At 39.8% G+C, this 17,405-nt stretch overlaps 1 long non-coding RNA gene and 1 other non-coding gene across 3 annotated transcripts in view; one reads left to right on the forward strand and one right to left on the reverse strand.

Annotated features, from left to right (window-relative positions):
* Window positions 1–17,405, forward strand: part of LOC135102864 (uncharacterized) — a 107,950-nt gene that overhangs the window by 8,880 nt on the left and 81,665 nt on the right. The gene's annotated exons all lie outside the window — the stretch shown is intronic.
* Window positions 9,017–9,088, reverse strand: Trnah-gug (transfer RNA histidin (anticodon GUG)). Its single transcript has one exon. It is a non-coding gene; the product is annotated as a tRNA-His (tRNA).

Consider the following 17,405-nt stretch of genomic DNA (forward strand, 5'->3'; position numbering starts at 1 on the left):
AGCTTTAGAAAGACATTAAACCAAAGGTACAGGTCAGTAGTTTGGGGAATTGCAGTCGTTATCATTTTTAGCAACTCGTTGAATATACACAGACTTCCAGCAAGATAGAAAGGTAGATGTTGATAGACGGACGGAAAAGTTTGACCACGCAAGGAACGAACACGGAAGCAGAGTTAAGGAGAGCAATAAGAGGGACTCCATCAGGACCATAAGTCTTCTGAGTCCAAGGCCAGAGAGGTCATAAAAATATTATTACAAAGAATTTCTATGACAGGCATAATATAGTCATAAAAGGAAGGTGAAGAAGCTACAAACCCTGAATCGTGCAGTGTTGAATCGTCAGCAAAGGTGTGAGAGAAGGGTTCACTTTCGGAAGTACGTAAAGGAGATAGCAATGGAACAATCTGGATGAAATAGAGGGAGGAAAAGAAGAAATAAAGATTATGAAAATGTTTTAGGTTGAATGCTGGGAGGCGCGAATGAAGATGAACTGTTTAGGTTTTTATTTTTGTTGATCAGAGTTTTTTGGCAAGTTGGAGAACAGATATGACATGATTTTGGTCAGAAATATAAAGGAAGTGACTTTCAGGCGATGAAGATGGTAAACTATTGATTGTATTGTTCTCGAGCCTGACAGCACGAGAACAAGCTAAGCTAATCAAAGTTTACGAGCTTCGAGATTAGAAGAGGTGTGTTGAATGTAAACCCCCCATGACTGGAACGATCACCTGTGTTAGGCACTCAGCACAGGGAGATGGAAAGCAATACTCATTACAGGGAAAATCAGAATAATACCGTCTCAGATCCTATAATTTAGCAGACTTGCATTGCCAAAATCGCCTCTGTTGTGATGAGTCCAGGGGCGGCAGTGGAGCCATAGGACAGGACAGGGAAATTATGTTGTGACCGGAGGAGCCCAACGAAGAGAATAAACAAGGGTTAGAGATTAGAAAAAGATCAAGAATGTTTGTGTGTCTCCCGTGCTGGTAGGATGTTACATTTATTGCTATACGTCATGTAAAGTACCAAAATTAAATGTTTTCACCAGGTTAATCAGGGAAAAAATAATGGTAGGCGAAACTGGTGGTGAAAATTGAAATCTCGCTAAGTATTAAAGTTTCAGAAAAGGGGAAAAGGGGAAATGGATGAGAATGTGCTCCTGTATGGAGGTCAAATAGTCAAAAAATTTCATGAAGTCGGTTAAATGAGAGATACACAGCACAGATGAATTTAGTGAGTGACAATTAAGTCTCGGCCAGATGGTGGAAAATTCTGTAGACCCAAGAATGCAGGTATGAGAGCAAGTTATATTGTTGCGTACACAGACACAACAACCAACCTGGGAGTGAACATGAGGAGAGAACAGGAAATGGTCTGCTGTCAGTGGCCTTAAACACCTGGAGAGATGAGTGTCAGTGAGGTTTCAGAGGAAAATGTGAGTGTTGGAGATGAGGTGATGGTCCACGATTAGAAGTCATATCCAAGACCACGAATATTGCAATGGTTAATGTAGAAAGTCAGGGGAATCGCCACCATTGATCCATGGTCGAGGGGTAGCCTGGCGTGTGGACATTTATGGTCTCCTCCCCAGACTATGCAGTTTTTTCCTCCCTTTTTTTTATGGACCATGAATATAAATTATGGTGAAAAGCGTGTGGATGTTTGTAGTGCGTGTTTAGTGTTATATACTGCAGTCTGAGAGGTGAGTGAGAGCGCCCACTGCTAACTTACCTTCCTGCGTGATTCAAAATAAGGAAAGTATAGAGAAATAGAAAAATATCAAGTTAAATGAAAGTCTGCGTCACTATCCTCTCCTTTATCGCTGTCGCCTCAGTCCTTCCCCTCACGTTCCTCCCCATCAGCCCCACCTCTCCCCTATCGCTCCCCTTTTCTGCCCCCCAAAAAACCCCTCCATTGAGCTCTCAGTATTATTAATGCCAAAAGTAAACATACTTATTCAGTGTTTGATCCCATGAAGAGAGAGAATCCAATCTCATTATATTAGAACTTTATGAGTATTTTTTTCGCCCGTGACAGAGAGAAGGTATAAAAAACTCTTAATAGATCAGGCAAACTAATTGTGAATATGCAAGTTGATAGTACGAAGTAATAAAAAGCGATATTAATACGAAAGGATTCTGGTGTTGTCTATACGTGCATGACACGCACACCCATCCACCCCCCCACCCACACACACACACACACACACACACACACAGAGAGAGAGAGAGAGAGAGAGAGAGAGAGAGAGAGAGAGAGAGAGAGAGAGAGAGAGAGATGATAGATAGATATTGAGGTAATGAGATAGAGAGACACCTTCATTTTTCCTTCACTTTTACTATGCATCTCATTTGCTTCATATTTTCCCTCCCTTTCTTTTCTTTTTCCTGTAATACTTTGAAATACTGTTAGTTTTCTTCCTATTTTCTTTCGTCCCTTTGCTTTTAATATTTTTAGTCGTCATTATCCTTGATTGGATGATCATTTATCCATGACCTCTAATTTGGAATTATTTCTTAAGTATATAATAAATTCCTGATGTCTTTATACTTGTAGTAACACACACACACACACACACACACTGCTAGACTAACAAAAGGAATGAATAATGAAAAAAAAAAGTGAAGCATGATAGAATGTGTGTCCTGTTGGGTCTTGTCATCAGTGCAGGCTTTGCCACTAATAGAGTTATCAGGCGCCGGTGTTAGTCTAGTTACCTGTACCCTTATGCACCTGCCCTCCCTGCTGCTTGCCTCACCTGTACCTCAATTAGCTTTCCACTCACCTACCTGTCTATTTTTGAGTCTCTGGAAGGTCACGTCAGAATAGGTCATGTTTATTTATTTATTTTTTTTCATTTTGCTGTTTTTATCATTATTCTTTTATGCCTTTGGTTATATTTAGTATCATTAAGGTCAGGTTAGGTTAGGTCATCCTTCAATATTATCCTTATTTTCTTTCTGGGTTTTCCGTGAACAAAAACTTGCACGTGTATTTGTTTTTTTTTAGTTTCATATTTTTTTCCCTCCTCTCTTCCTTCGTAGAAAGTATTCTTCTACCTAAACTTGACTTCCTTCGTCTCGTAGTCGATACTTATTTTTCTTGCATCTTCCTTCTCGTTGTCGTAATGCGTTAGACCTATGTTTGTTTTATTCTTCTTAATTTTGAAAAGTTTCCTCCGTAGGTGAATTTTGTAATTTCCTACTTACGGTGTTTTCACATTCTTCAAGTTTTCTGTTTTATATTTCTTTTGTTGATGCAGATGGAAAAGCTACTATTTATCTAGGGTGCAGTGGTGTAATGCTGGTGGTGGTGGTGGTGGTGAATGAAAGTTGAAAAGACTGAGGAGAGAGAGAGAGAGAGAGAGAGAGAGAGAGAGAGAGAGAGAGAGAGAGAGAGAGAGAGAGAGAGAGAGAGAGAGAGAGAGAGAGCAATATCTAACAGTGCATAATAATTTCTCCTATCTCTTTCTGTCTCTATTTCACCAGCGCGGGAACATAACGTCACAAGTGGGGATAAAACTGACACAATAAATATCACACGTAATGTTCAACGCGAGTATCTCATTTTTTTTTCCTTCCGTTTGTTTCAGAGCAAATTTTTCCTCGCCAATTCAACAACTAAACTTACCTTTTTTTTTTTTTTTATATGACTCTTTGTTCATTGCTTTGTTCTCTTTCCTGTCAGTCTATATTCTTTCTTTGTCATTTTGTGTATATACTTCAGTTTCTTCATTATTTTCTTGTTCCCTTTCTGTGCCCTTTAATTTTTGTATGTTTCCCTTTCTTTGCCGTCTGTTATTTCAGTTACTTTCCTTTCTCTGTTCGCTTTCATGTCAGTCTGTTTTCTTTGTCACTTTTCACTTCAGTTTGTTTCCTCTCTTAGTGTTCTTTTTATGTTAGTCGGTTTCCTTTCTTCGCCTTCTTTAAAGTCAGTGTTTCCTGTCTTAGCTACCTCTCATGTCAGTTTGTTTCCTTATCTATATCTTCTTCAATATCAGTGTATCCTTTCCTTTTCCCATTTTCATATTATTTTCATTTTTTGTCGATTTTCATGTTTTCTTTTTTTTTCATGTGAGTAGTCTGTATTTTCTTTCCTTTTTCATGTTTTTTTCTTTTTTCTCGGTTCCTTTTTGTACAGTCTTTTCTTTTTTACTTTTTCTGTCACATGGGTAATTTTCGTTTCAAATCAGTCTGTTCCATGGCTTTGTTTTCATGTTCCATTATTGTTTACCTTTTTGTTTTCATGTCAGTCTGTTTCCTTACCCGTTTCCCCTTCATATCAATATATTTAATTGTTTTAATGTTTTCAGATCATTGTGTTTTCTTTCTTTACTTTTTCCTGTTGGTCTTGGTCTGCTTTCTTCCTTTGTTTGATATACTAGATGCGTTTGGTTGCCCTTTTTCTATTTTTCTTTTTTCCCTGAGCGCTCTGAATAACCTCTTTGTCATCCTTCTTTCCTGCCACAAAAGACTGGTATAGGAATTTCCATCAGCCCTTAAAACTGTTATGTTTGCCCATCTTCATTCTCTTTTATTTCCGTGTTACGAAAACGAAAAGGAAAAATAGCGTATCAAAGTATTTTTCCTCTAAAACATTTCTAAAATATCTTCGTCAGTCTCCTTTCGTTCCCTTCTTTCAAGAAAATACACAAAATAAACTATTTTTCCTAGAATCTGTTGGATATCCTCTTGTGTTTCCATTCTCTCCTTGTTAGAAAGGGGAATTAATACGAGTAGGTAGATACCAATAAGATACCGGAAGTAATAAAGAGACTATATATAACTTGAGTAAGGCCTTACCTGGAATACGCCGTGCAGTTCTGGTCAACAGACAACAAAAGAAATTCATACGCTGGGAAAATTGTCTAACGAGGAGAGAGACGAGCGCGGGTGGACATGTTCTCTCTCAGTAAACGAAGGCTAACAAGAGCTAACGGCATGAAATTCAGAGGATTCATAGAAATTTGTCTCGTTTGTAATTGTCACTTTTTATTTCATATCCATCAGATACAAGGTGTGGGAAAACAGCTTCAGTGGTAGTGTGGTATAGTATATTTCTATTTTTCCATTCTTTACTATAAAATTTCCATGTACCCACTTCTTGCTAGGCACATGATCTCTTTTGACTTTTCCTGCCGATATATTGTCGGAAGGAGAGGTGGATAAGGAGAGAACCTTGTTCTCTATAAATAATGTTCTTCCACATCTAGTTCGCTAGTAATAGAAAACGGATAAACTGATATCTTCGTTACAGACGGATAGGTCTCCTGATATATATATGTTCATGTATTTTTGTGTATACTCATAAATTCAGAATATCTGAGAAAACGTTAGATTCTTCTTCGTCCTTTATTTTTCCTTTCCATGCTAGAAAAAAAAATCTTTTCACATGCAATGAAATGTTGAGGGACAAGTTAAGCGTATAATTTTGAAAGTGACCACTGGCAGCATAAGGGGTGTCTTTGTTCTCTTTCATCAAGGTTATTTTTCAAAGGTCATGGAGATGATTAATGCACTTCTCAGGGATGTTTTTCTGTTTAGTGATGCAGAATTCTTATCAAACTACGATTAGAATTATGAAAATATCCTTGAAAACTCTAAACATTTTCCATGTTCAAGGGAAGATGGAGGAATACAAAACTTCCAGTGCAAGGGACTCCATTTCTGGTCTGTAGCATGTGGGCCAACTGTAATGAAATAATCGTAGCTTAGTTATCATCAGTCAAGTGGTTATGTAAAGCTGTGCCGTACTGAATTGTGAACGTTGGCGTAAGATTGGCAGCGTCACCCCCTCTGGGCCTCGCCATGTGGAGTAGGGTGGCCAGTTCCTTGCTCCGGCACCTTCACGTTCCTGTTTTATGGTACCCATTTTAAGGTTGGCTGAACTTAGGAGTGGGAAATCATTCCAGAAAATCCCGGCTGTAACCAAAATTCGAACCCTCTCATATTGTAGTCAGGCGACACCACCTCAGCTACCGCGCCCCCAAGCGATTACACGTGGCACACAAACAGTTCCATTACTATTAACAAAAGTCACTGCCGAGCGAGTAGTGAGCTTTTAGAAAGACGCTACAAGTAGGTGAATTTATGGATAGGGATGGATACAAGTAGATAATGCTTTTTACATAGGATCGTAATTTGTTTATATAATCTACGAACCTACCTGATGTCAAAGCGACTCCCACGTGCAGGCCGCTGGCTTGGTATCCTTCTCCTTATTATCTTACGCTCTTAATTCTTTCCTTGCTATAAAATGAAGCCAAACTAGGTAACGAAGAACAGGTAACGCTAAACAAATAAGCCATTCCCTTGCCATCATAATGCTCTTAGGTTCCTAATTCCTTTTGTGCTGTAAAAAAAGAAAAAAAAATAAACATAACTCGAAAAAAAAAAAACATCGAGGCAAACAGCAAAAACAACCACCTGCTAAATGAAGGGAACGCGCGTCACCCGAGCGACTAATAACCCGCAGCGGCACACCCGAGCCCCTTAACCCGTGATGGCAAAGAATTACCTCACCTATTTCCCATCCTATTTCCCCCCGCCTCCTGAGGGTTTACGTTATATACCTGTCCATTTAGATACGCGCATTATTAACTTCTTTACCTGGAACGAAGAGGAGGAGGAGGAGGAGGAGGAGGAGGAAGAGGAGGAGGAGGAGGAGGAGGATGTGGTGAGAGGAGGTGAGGAAAGAATGTGGCAAGAGACGATAGAGGAGATGAAGAGAAGGAATGTGGAAGAAAGAGTGGGTGACAATGAGATGAGAGAGAGAGAGAGAGAGAGAGAGAGAGAGAGAGAGAGAGAGAGAGAGAGAGAGAGAGAGAGAGAGAGAGAGAGAGAGAGAGAGAGAGAGAGAGAGAGAGTGAGTGAGTGAGTGAGAGATGGGAATTGGAGGGGCAGGTAGGCAGGCTTGAAAGAGGAGGAAAAAGAAATGAAGAAGAGGAGGAGGAGAAGGAGTAGGAGGAAGAGAAGGAATTTGGAGTTTAGTGACCCTAGAATACTCTTTGAAGGATGGTGAAGTAGAGAGGAAATGAATCTCTCTCTCTCTCTCTCTCTCTCTCTCTCTCTCTCTCTCTCTCTCTCTCTCTCTCTCTCTCTCTCTCTCTCTCTCTCTCTCTCTCTCTCTCTCTCTCTCTCTCTGCACATTTTATTTTCACTTTAATATGCATGTGTGTAAATAGTATTAGTGTGAAGATGTTTGCGTGGCGAAAAAGGAGAAGGAAGAGTAAGAAGAAAATTGAAAAAAAAAAGAATGAGGAAGAGGGGGAGGAGAAAAATGCAGAAGATAAGGGGAGAGGAGAAGGAAGACGAAGAAGATGAATTAGGAGAAAAGGAAGAATTTTTTCTATGCAGAGGATGGAGTAGAAGTGGAGAAGAAGAAAAAAAGAAGAAAAGCTGGAATGGAGAAAACACTGATTTTTTTAAAATTTTCGATTCTATTTCTAAAGTATTTGAATGCATAAATTTAAGCATAAGAAGAAAAGAACATGTAATAAAAGTGGGAAAGAAAACTGGAAAGAAGAACAACATAAAGGCATGTATTAATTCTAAAATTACACTTAAAGATAAACACAAACATGATGATAATGACACAAACATGATGATAATGAAACTAGAAAATGAGGAAAGGAGCGAAAAAGGACACACACACACACACACACACACACACACACACACACACACACACACACACACACACACACACACACACACACACACACACACACACACACACATCCTGGGAGCAGATAGGCAGCTAGAGGGATGTGTTCTTATACGAAGATTATAAGAACATAAGAAAATAGGGAAGCTGCAAGAAGCCGTCAGGATTACAAGCGGCAGTCCCTTTGAGAAATACTTGCCACCTATTTCCACTTATCCGCATCCATAAATTTTGTCTAATCTTTCTAAAACTCCCTAATGACTGCACTGACGACCTGATTGCTGAGTCTCTTTTATTCACCTACCACTCTGAGAAGCAGTTCCTTCCTAAGACTTTTTTCTTTTTTCTTTTTACCTAGATTTATCAAGCTTTAATATTTCGTTTGATATTGTAATCACCAACCCTGAGGCGTTTGTCATTCTTGTTTTCTCCTCTATAGTATTTAAAAAATCTCTTATCAGATCACATCTTATCTTATGTTTCTCTATTCCTGACCTCAATGCAGTCTCTCTCTCTCTCTCTCTCTCTCTCTCTCTCTCTCTCTCTCTCTCTCTCTCTCTCTCTCTCTCTCTCTCTCTCTCTCTCTCGCCTCTTTCTCTCTCTCTCGCCTCTTTCTCTCTCTCTCGCCTCTCTCTCTCTCTCTCTCTCTCTCGCCTCTTTCTCTCTCTCTCTCTCTCTCTCTCTCTCTCTCTCTCTCTCTCTCTCTCTCTCTCTCTCTCTCTCTCTCTCTCTCTCTCTCTCTCTCTCTCTCTCTCTCTCTCTCTCTCTCTCTCTCTCTAGCCTAACACTTTCCCATCTATTCAACGCGCCCTAACCTTGTTCAAGAACACCTTACACAAGTCCAGGTGTATTATTCCGTAACCATCCCCACTGTCTGCTGCTTAGTAGACACTACTAGAAAAAAATTCTTCGTGAGGCATGACGCCCTTCTTGAAGCCATGCTGTGAATCATTTATGAACTTATGATTGTCTAGATGACCCCCTATGTTCCTTGCAGTTACAGACATTATGATTTTACCTGCAATTGAAGTTATGTTGACTGGCCGGTAACTCGACATTGACGTTTTTTTCGTAGAAATGAACACTACATTAACTTGCTACCAGGTTACCAGCATCTTTTCTGAATCTAATGATTACTTGAAGATATTTAACCAGGGATTCATGAATTATATCTTTACATTCTTTTAGTAATCTGGGAAGTATTTCGTCTGGCCCTGGTGAAAGGTTGAGGTGGTGCCCCATAGACACGAGAAAAATAAGTGATCTGGCTCCTGCGACCTGAAAATCTTCCAAAAGATAAAAGTTAAGATAGTAAAGCTTTCGTCACTTTGATAGTAAAGCTTTCGTCACTTGCCGTGACCAGGATTCGAACCTGGGTTATTGCGGCCACAACGCAATGTACTAACCACTATACGATCACGGCCACAGTGACATAGTGCGGTTTCGCTTCACCAGTAGGAAATAGATGCGGGATGTAAGGCGTTGCTGTGCTGTTGTGTGGTGTGAGTAGTCAGTCCTGTCCAAAGGAGCTTGTCAAGGGCTCTGGCAGGGGAGCAGCTGGCTGTGTCGAGCGAGACCTGCAGGCAACGAGCTTGGCCAATAACACATGTTATGTGCACCATACAATTAATTAATGCTTGTGGAAAAGGTGAAATCTTTTCATGAGAGAGAGAGAGAGAGAGAGAGAGAGAGAGAGAGAGAGAGAGAGAGAGAAACATTACCACCCTATACTTTTCGCTTTATTGTTAAGTTAAGGACAACCACCGAATGCAGATACAGACAAGGACAGAAACAGGTAGACGTGCACGAACAGACAGACTGACATATAAGTATAGATAGATAGACAAGTAAATAAACAAATATAAATAGGCAGGAATGAATAAATAGAAAAATAGGCAATAGGACAGGCAGACAGGGACATATAGGTAGATATAGATTGACTGATGGGTAGATATTAATAAGGTAAGAACATGCCATCACTTTGCCTTCACGTTTACTATGCATCTCATTCTCTCTTCTTTTTGCATTTGACAATTTGATTCTTTTTCTATCGCTGTTTCCATTTCATTCCTTTTATCTTTTATTTTTTTTGCTTACTCATATCACCTGAAATTTATAATGATTCACCCATGACCTCTAATTTAGTAATGTTTTCATATCCTTATTTTTGTGGCCAGTATACACACACACACACACACACACACACACACACACACACACACACACACACACACACACACACACACACACACACACACACACACACACACACACACACACACACACACACACACACCTTTAATACTCGCAGAATGCCACATTTTTCCCACGGTGCCTCTGGGCCTGATTATAATTAATTAACCAGAATAACAGCTTCATATATTAGACCCATACTGCCTCAGATTTATTTGCTTTGCTTCATTAGTTATACTTTTAATTATATATGTATTTTTTTTTTTTTGTTGTGGGTGAAAAGACTGAAGTGAAATTTTTTTTGGCTTGCTTATTTGTTTATTCATTTATTTCATTTTAATTTCTTTTTATCTATTTATGATTAATTGATTTTGCAGTTTTATTCATTATATACTATTTTTTTTTATTTTATGTACTCTAATGTTCATTCATTCATTCATTATGTTTATTTAATCTACATTTTTCTACTTCCTAGTTTAATTGCTAAATTTAGATGCTTGGAAAATCCTCAGTTGCTGATTCTCTCTCTCTCTCTCTCTCTCTCTCTCTCTCTCTCTCTCTCTCTCTCTCTCTCTCTCTCTCTCTCTCTCTCTCTCTCTCTCTCTCTCTCTCATAAAATCGAATGTTTCCGTGAGTTAGTTCTGACCTCGCGTTTTTTTCCCTCATGTTGGGGGAGGACTTTTATCCACAGATTGCTAAATTTTTATTCTCTTTTTACTTTCCATTTTATATCGGAGTAATTTTTTCTCTTCTTTTCATTCATTTATGTTTTGTTCGCTTTTTTATTTCCCTGACTTTTTTCGTCTTTTTAATATATGCATGTGATTTATTTTATTACAGATGGTAAGAGAGAGAGAGAGAGAGAGAGAGAGAGAGAGAGAGAGAGAGAGAGAGAGAGAGAGAGAGAGAGAGAGAGAGAGAGAGAGAGAATGATCAAGCAGGGGTGCGCTCACACACGCACACACGCATGTACGCACGCACGCACGCATGTACGTACGTACACACGCGCATACGCGCGCGCGCGCGCGCGCGCACGCACACACACACACACACACACACACACACACACACACACACACACACACACACACACACACACACACACACACACACACACACACACACACACACACACACACACACACACACACACACACACACACACACACACACACACACACACACACACACACACACACACACACACACACACACACACACACACACACACACACACACACACACACACACACACACACACACACACACACACACACACACACACACACACACACACACGAAAGGAAAGTGAGAAATGAACAAAAAGCTCTCTCTCTCTCTCTCTCTCTCTCTCTCTCTCTCTCTCTCTCTCTCTCTCTCTCTCTCTCTCTCTCTCTCTCTCTCTCTGAAGTTTTTAAACATTTTTAGTGTTCACTTTAATTTGGCTGAACATCAAAGAGTGCAACCTGTCTGTGTTGTGTTAATCTGTGTTCTCTTATATTCATTCGTTTATTTGGTTGATTTATTATATACATATATTTATTTATATTTTTTTCTCTTGCCCGCCTTTGTTAATTGGTTTCATTCCCTTGTATGTTTACCAATGTATCTGGTATAGGACACACACACACACACACACACTTGCTAATCTGTTTTCTATTTTCGAATTAAAACAACTTCTTTATACTTCCAAAAGAATGTTAAGCTATTTTTTTTATATCCATTTATTTATTTTTTATTTATTCTTATTTATTTATTTTTTCGATGAAGGCAAAAGCTACCACTGCTACCGCAAGATGCTTTTTTCTACTTGGATTTTCCCTTCCACTCAAGATAGCATTTTGTATAGTTATTTATTTTTTTTATTTTAGTTTTTTATTATTTTATTTATTTATTATTTCAGTTTTCTTTTTATTATTTTAATCCTGTAAGTCGCTTTTTTCGTCTTCACTGAACTATGAACAGTTTTTACCCTAGTGGAAGTGGAATGAACAAAGAGGAAGGGAAAGGAAGTGGCATGTGAAATAAATAGAAATAAAAAAAAAATAGGGAGCGAAAAAAATGCGGTGGAACAGACGGAGAGGGACAAAAGAAAAGAGAAAAACAAGAAGTGGAATAGACGGAGAGGAAAGGAAAAAAAGAATAAAATGGAATATACAGAGGTAAACGAAGGAAAGAAAAAAGGCCGAAGGGGAAGAGAAAGAAAGAAGGAAATACAAACTCTTATAGACGAAGAGAAATGAAGGAAAAAAAAACACAAAGTGAAATTAATGGAGAGAGAAGAAAAGAGAAATGCAGAGTGAAATGGGGGAGAGCAAAGTCTGAAAAATAAGAAGAAGCAAGGAATCGTGAAAGAATTATGTCACCCCTTTGTGGTCCTTCCCTCCCAGCGTCTTTGGGTAAAATGTTGAAGCCAGACACCTCTTAATCTAAAACCTATATTGTTATGAATGTGAAATGAGCAGGAGAAGGAGGATGAAAGGGAGAAGGGGAAGGAGGAGGCAGGTGAGGAGGATCAGGAAAGATAGAAAAGAAAGAAGAGAAAGAAGAGGTGTGAAGGAGAGAGTAATTAAATAGAAGCAGGTCAAAGAGTAGGAGAAAACAGAGGAAAAAAAAAGGATAAAGAGAAGGAGAAGAAGGAAGGAAGGAAGGAAGGAAGGAAGGAAGGCAGGAAGGAAGGCAAGTTAGGAAGGGTAAAAAATGTGGAGCTGAATATATTAAATTCGAAAAAGGGGATAAAACAGGAGGAAGAATGAGAGGAAATTGTGAATAGGAGGAGGAAGACTGACTGACTGGTTGACTGACTGACTGACTGGTAACGATTTGCTGGCATGTGTTTTGTGTTTACTGACGAGACTGACTGGCTAACTGACATGGTTAACTGGTTCATTGACTTCCTGACGGAATGAAAGAATATATATATATATATATATATATATATATATATATATATATATAGAGAGAGAGAGAGAGAGAGAGAGAGAGAGAGAGAGAGAGAGAGAGAGAGAGAGAGAGAGAGAGAGAGAGAGAGAGAGAGAGAGAGAGAGAGAGGGGGGTATTTAAGGGGTAACTTTTGCCTAACGAAGGATTTTTTTTGTACAATGTGGCGAGGGACCTGATTCTCTCTCTCTCTCTCTCTCTCTCTCTCTCTCTCTCTCTCTCTCTCTCTCTCTCTCTCTCTCTCTCTCTCTCTTCTCTCTTCTCTTCTCTGCCTCCCCAAGCAGTTTTACCTGTTGTTGTGAGAGAGAGAGAGAGAGAGAGAGAGAGAGAGAGAGAGAGAGAGAGAGAGAGAGAGAGAGAGAGAGAGAGAGAGAGAGAGAGAGCTATAGCTATGCATTTGGCGCAGAATAAAGACTGTCGGCTCTGGTTTGTGTTGAGAGAGAGAGAGAGAGAGAGAGAGAGAGAGAGAGAGAGAGAGAGAGAGAGAGAGAGAGAGAGAGAGAGAGAGAGAGAGAGAGAGAGAGAGAGAGAGAGGGTGGGTGCTGGGGAGGAGGAGGAGGAGGAGGAGGAGTGTGGGGTGTGTGCATCGATGTTGATAGATGATCATAATGACGTAAAGAAAGGAAGAAAAAAAAATAACCCTCCATCTTTTTCCTTTGTCCGCTGTCACCACCACCACCACCACCACCACCACCACCACCACCACCACCACCGTCACCACCAATACAATCACCTTTTTTTTCTTTCTCCATTCATCCCTCCCTCCCTCCCTCCCTTCCTTCCTTCTCAAATCCCTTTACCCTTTCTTTATTCTTCACTGCAAAATATATCCTCCTTTCATCTATTCCTCTTCCTCCCTCTCCTTCTCTTGCTTTTCCTCCTCCTCTTCCTCATATGGCTTCTTGCAGCTTCCCTTATTTTCTTATGTTCTTCCTCTTTCTTTTCCTTCTCCTCCTTTCCTCCTCCTCCTCTCCTTCTTCCTCTTCTTCCTCCTCTCGTATATATTTCTTTATCTAATCTTTATCACTTTTGCCACTCCTTTACTTCTATCCTTCCATCCATCCTTCCTTTCCTGTTTTCCTTTCATCCTCCTTTCTTTCCTTTCCTATTTCCGTTCCTCTCATCCTCCCATTTTCCTTCCTCCTTTCCTTTTCTTCCCTTTTTCCCTTCTTCCTTCAGCTTTCATTAATTATGTCGACAATATTTATCTTTCCCTCTTTCCTTCTTTCCTTTTATCATCCTTTGTCTCCTACCTTCAATTCTTTCATTTGTACACACATCAGATTAATTTCTCCTCTGTAACTGTCTTTCCTCCCTCCCTTCCATTTCCTTTCTTTCCCTTCCTTTTATTTCCTCTACTATATGTACGTCATTTCCTCCCCTTCCCTTTCCTTACTATATACTCTCTTCCTCCTTCCCTGCCTTCCACTATTTCTCTTCCTCTTCCTCTTCCTCGGTGATATCTTTCACAATCACAGCCCCCATTTCTCTCACGTTACCTGACGCGGCCTTAATGACACCTAATTACCTGGTGTTAATGGGAGTTAGGTGAGTAATACATACCCCGTGTCTTTCCTCCCTCTCCCTTTCTCTCTCTCTCTCTCTCTACTCTGTTTACTCTCCCTGCGTTGTGTAGTGTTCCTTGCTGTTTTTCTCTCTTTTATTTTTTTTTGTCAGTTTCTTTGATTTCCCTGTGTTTGTTTCTCTCTCTCTCTCTCTCTCTCTCTCTCTCTCTCTCTCTCTCTCTCTCTCTCTCTCTCTCTCTCTCTCTCTCTCTCTCTCTCTCTCTCTCTCTCTCTCTCTCTCTCTCTCTCTCAGCAATTGTCGATCTTTTTTCAGTTAATTTATACCACCACCACCATCGCCACCACTACCACCATCCCTACTACTACTACTACTACTACTACTACTACTCACATTCTTAACCTTCCTCATTCAATATCCTTACATTATTATTATTAGCATTTTTTTCATTTATTTTACTTTTCTTTAGTTGTTTTTAGTTTCGTCCCAGTGTTTCATCTCCAGACGCGCCCAAAAGAACTCGCCCAGTCCACCTCCCTTATCTGATGTTGCTTTTTCTTTTCTTTTTTTTTCTTTTACTTTTCCCTTCTTTTCTTCTTTTATCTGCGTCTGACACCAGGGCAGGGAGGAGGTGGCGACCCTATAGAAAAGAAGGAGGAGTAGGAGGAGTAAGGGAGGAAAAAATGAGTATATGAGGAAGGAAGAGTAAAATAGGAAGGAAGGAATGAAAGAATGAATGAAGAGTAAGGTAGGAAGGAAGGAGAAGAAGAAGAAAAAATGTTAGTCATTCACGTATATCAAAGAAATGTGTTATTAAAGGTTAGGAAGGTGTGATATTAAGCTCTTCATTATATTGATTTGCTCATTGATGCATTTATTCATTTTGACCTATTTATCTTTGAAGTGTTATTGACATGTAATGAAACCTGATAAAAAAGCAAGTGACAGGAGACTTTAAAGTATATGATACCAAATTACGGAAGAAATATGTGAATGATGGAGACGCACATATATGAAAGTGAAGTTTTTCGACTAAATCTTGAAAAAAAGAAGTATATATTACCACTTGTTCTTCTACGGCTAACTGATAAAGCAAGGCAAAAACAAGGGAACAAATTATGAAAGATACGAAAGAAATGTACAAATGACGAAGGCGTTTATATATGAAAGATGGTGAAGTTTCTCCCAAATCTTGAAAAAAAAAAAATATATATATTATTACCACACTTTTTCCTACTGCTAACTGGCAAAGCAAGACAAACAAGATAACAGGGCTCGCAAAACATTCAGCAAACCAAACAGAGTGGGAAATTAGAAAAAAAAGGAAGATAATGAGAGAGAGAGAGAGAGAGAGAGAGAGAGAGAGAGAGAGAGAGAGAGAGAGAGAGAGAGAGAGAGAGAGTGTGTGTGTGTGTGTGTGTGTATGTGTGTGTGTCACCATTAGGGGACGACCTATATTTACTCGTACCTCATTTACGAACTCATTAAATATACTACGGCAGATTTACCTGTTGTACCTGACTCACTACCACCACCACCACCATCATCAGTAAGAACAACAGCAGCAGTAACAACAACAACACTACTAGCAACACTACCAGCAACATCACTTCTTTTAGTATTAATATCACCATAACTTTACCACCATCACTACCACCATAACTAGTACCATCACTACCACCATCACTAGTATTACTATTACTTGTAGCACTATCACCATTGCCATTTAGGAAATTGGTATTAATTTTCTGCGTGTGAAAATATTAATCCGTGAATGTAACACAGAGATATCGTGCTGTAGAGATATGTGCTGATGACTGCGAGAGGGAGATTACATGCTGGACTGCCGTGAACTAGTGTGCGTGGGAAGAGGTGTGGGGGAAGAGCATAGTGGGTTCTTGCTCTGGTGTGGGCGACGGCAAGGCTGAATGGAGTGTGCTGGGAAGGATCAGACGCGCCAGAGTGATGCATTGACTGGACATAATAAAATCACCCGTTACCGATGTGCCGTGTCTTTAATGTGAGCCACCATGGAACGCCATCTCCCGATCTTTTGCCTCTCAATAAATCATGTGCTCTTCTCTTGCCTCCATTATCTCGTACCAAGTTGGCCGGGATAGTTTAACCGTATATTTGATTGTAATGAGTCATGGTTAGGTTAATTGTTTCACGCGGCTCAGGTGAACGCGGCCATTAATTAGTTTCTGGCTCAACTATTCAACTTCTATCCTAGTTTTGCTTAACTCGTTGACTGCCATTTGGTGCATCTTTCCTTAATAACAATCATTCTGATACATCTTTACTTGTTATATAGCCTCCCCCAATCTTTAAACTGTCCATAAATTGCAAAATCTATTCCTTTTAATGCCCTCCTTGTAGATACTTATAAAGATTTTCATGCATTACTCCTGGTGCTGTTAATTGTTTCGTATTGTGACGTTTTCCTGTGTTACAAATGTACACGACACCGGTTGAGCTGAGGACTCAAGAAGCACGTTTGCATGATGTGTGTGTGTGTGTACGAGTCATTAGTTGTCAGTGTACGAGTGCCTAGGAGGGATGTGAAAATCGTGACATAACATACACCTCACCATTCACCACAACCACAACACCATAGCAAAACATAACACCACTACGATAACGGTAATGCCTTCTTATTACTACCACCTCACCACCACCGCATCACCACCATTACTTCACCTGAATTAATGGACGATAACACCTGACGAAGAAACATTTTAATGGCCCTAACCCCCCCCTCACTCTCTCCCCCCCTTCCTCTTTCTCTCACTCCTCTTGCACCACCTCCCTTCCACTGATTCATTACTCTTGCCTTCTTTCCTATACCCTCATCTATTCTCTATCTTATTCCTTCCATTCCTCATTCTCCTATTCCTTTCTCCATTTCTTCTTTCCTTCCTACCTTCCTTTATTTCTTCGTTCCTTCTGTACATCCTTGCTGCCTCTCCTTCCTTTATCAGTTTCTCTTCCCTTTTTCATCCATCTGCTCTATTCGTCTATTCTACTTCAGTCCATTCTCTTCCTCTTCAGTCCATTTTCTTCCTCTTCATCCTTCTATCCCT

Source organism: Scylla paramamosain, chromosome 8, assembly GCF_035594125.1.
Source record: "Scylla paramamosain isolate STU-SP2022 chromosome 8, ASM3559412v1, whole genome shotgun sequence".
NCBI classification, from domain to species: domain Eukaryota; kingdom Metazoa; phylum Arthropoda; class Malacostraca; order Decapoda; family Portunidae; genus Scylla; species Scylla paramamosain.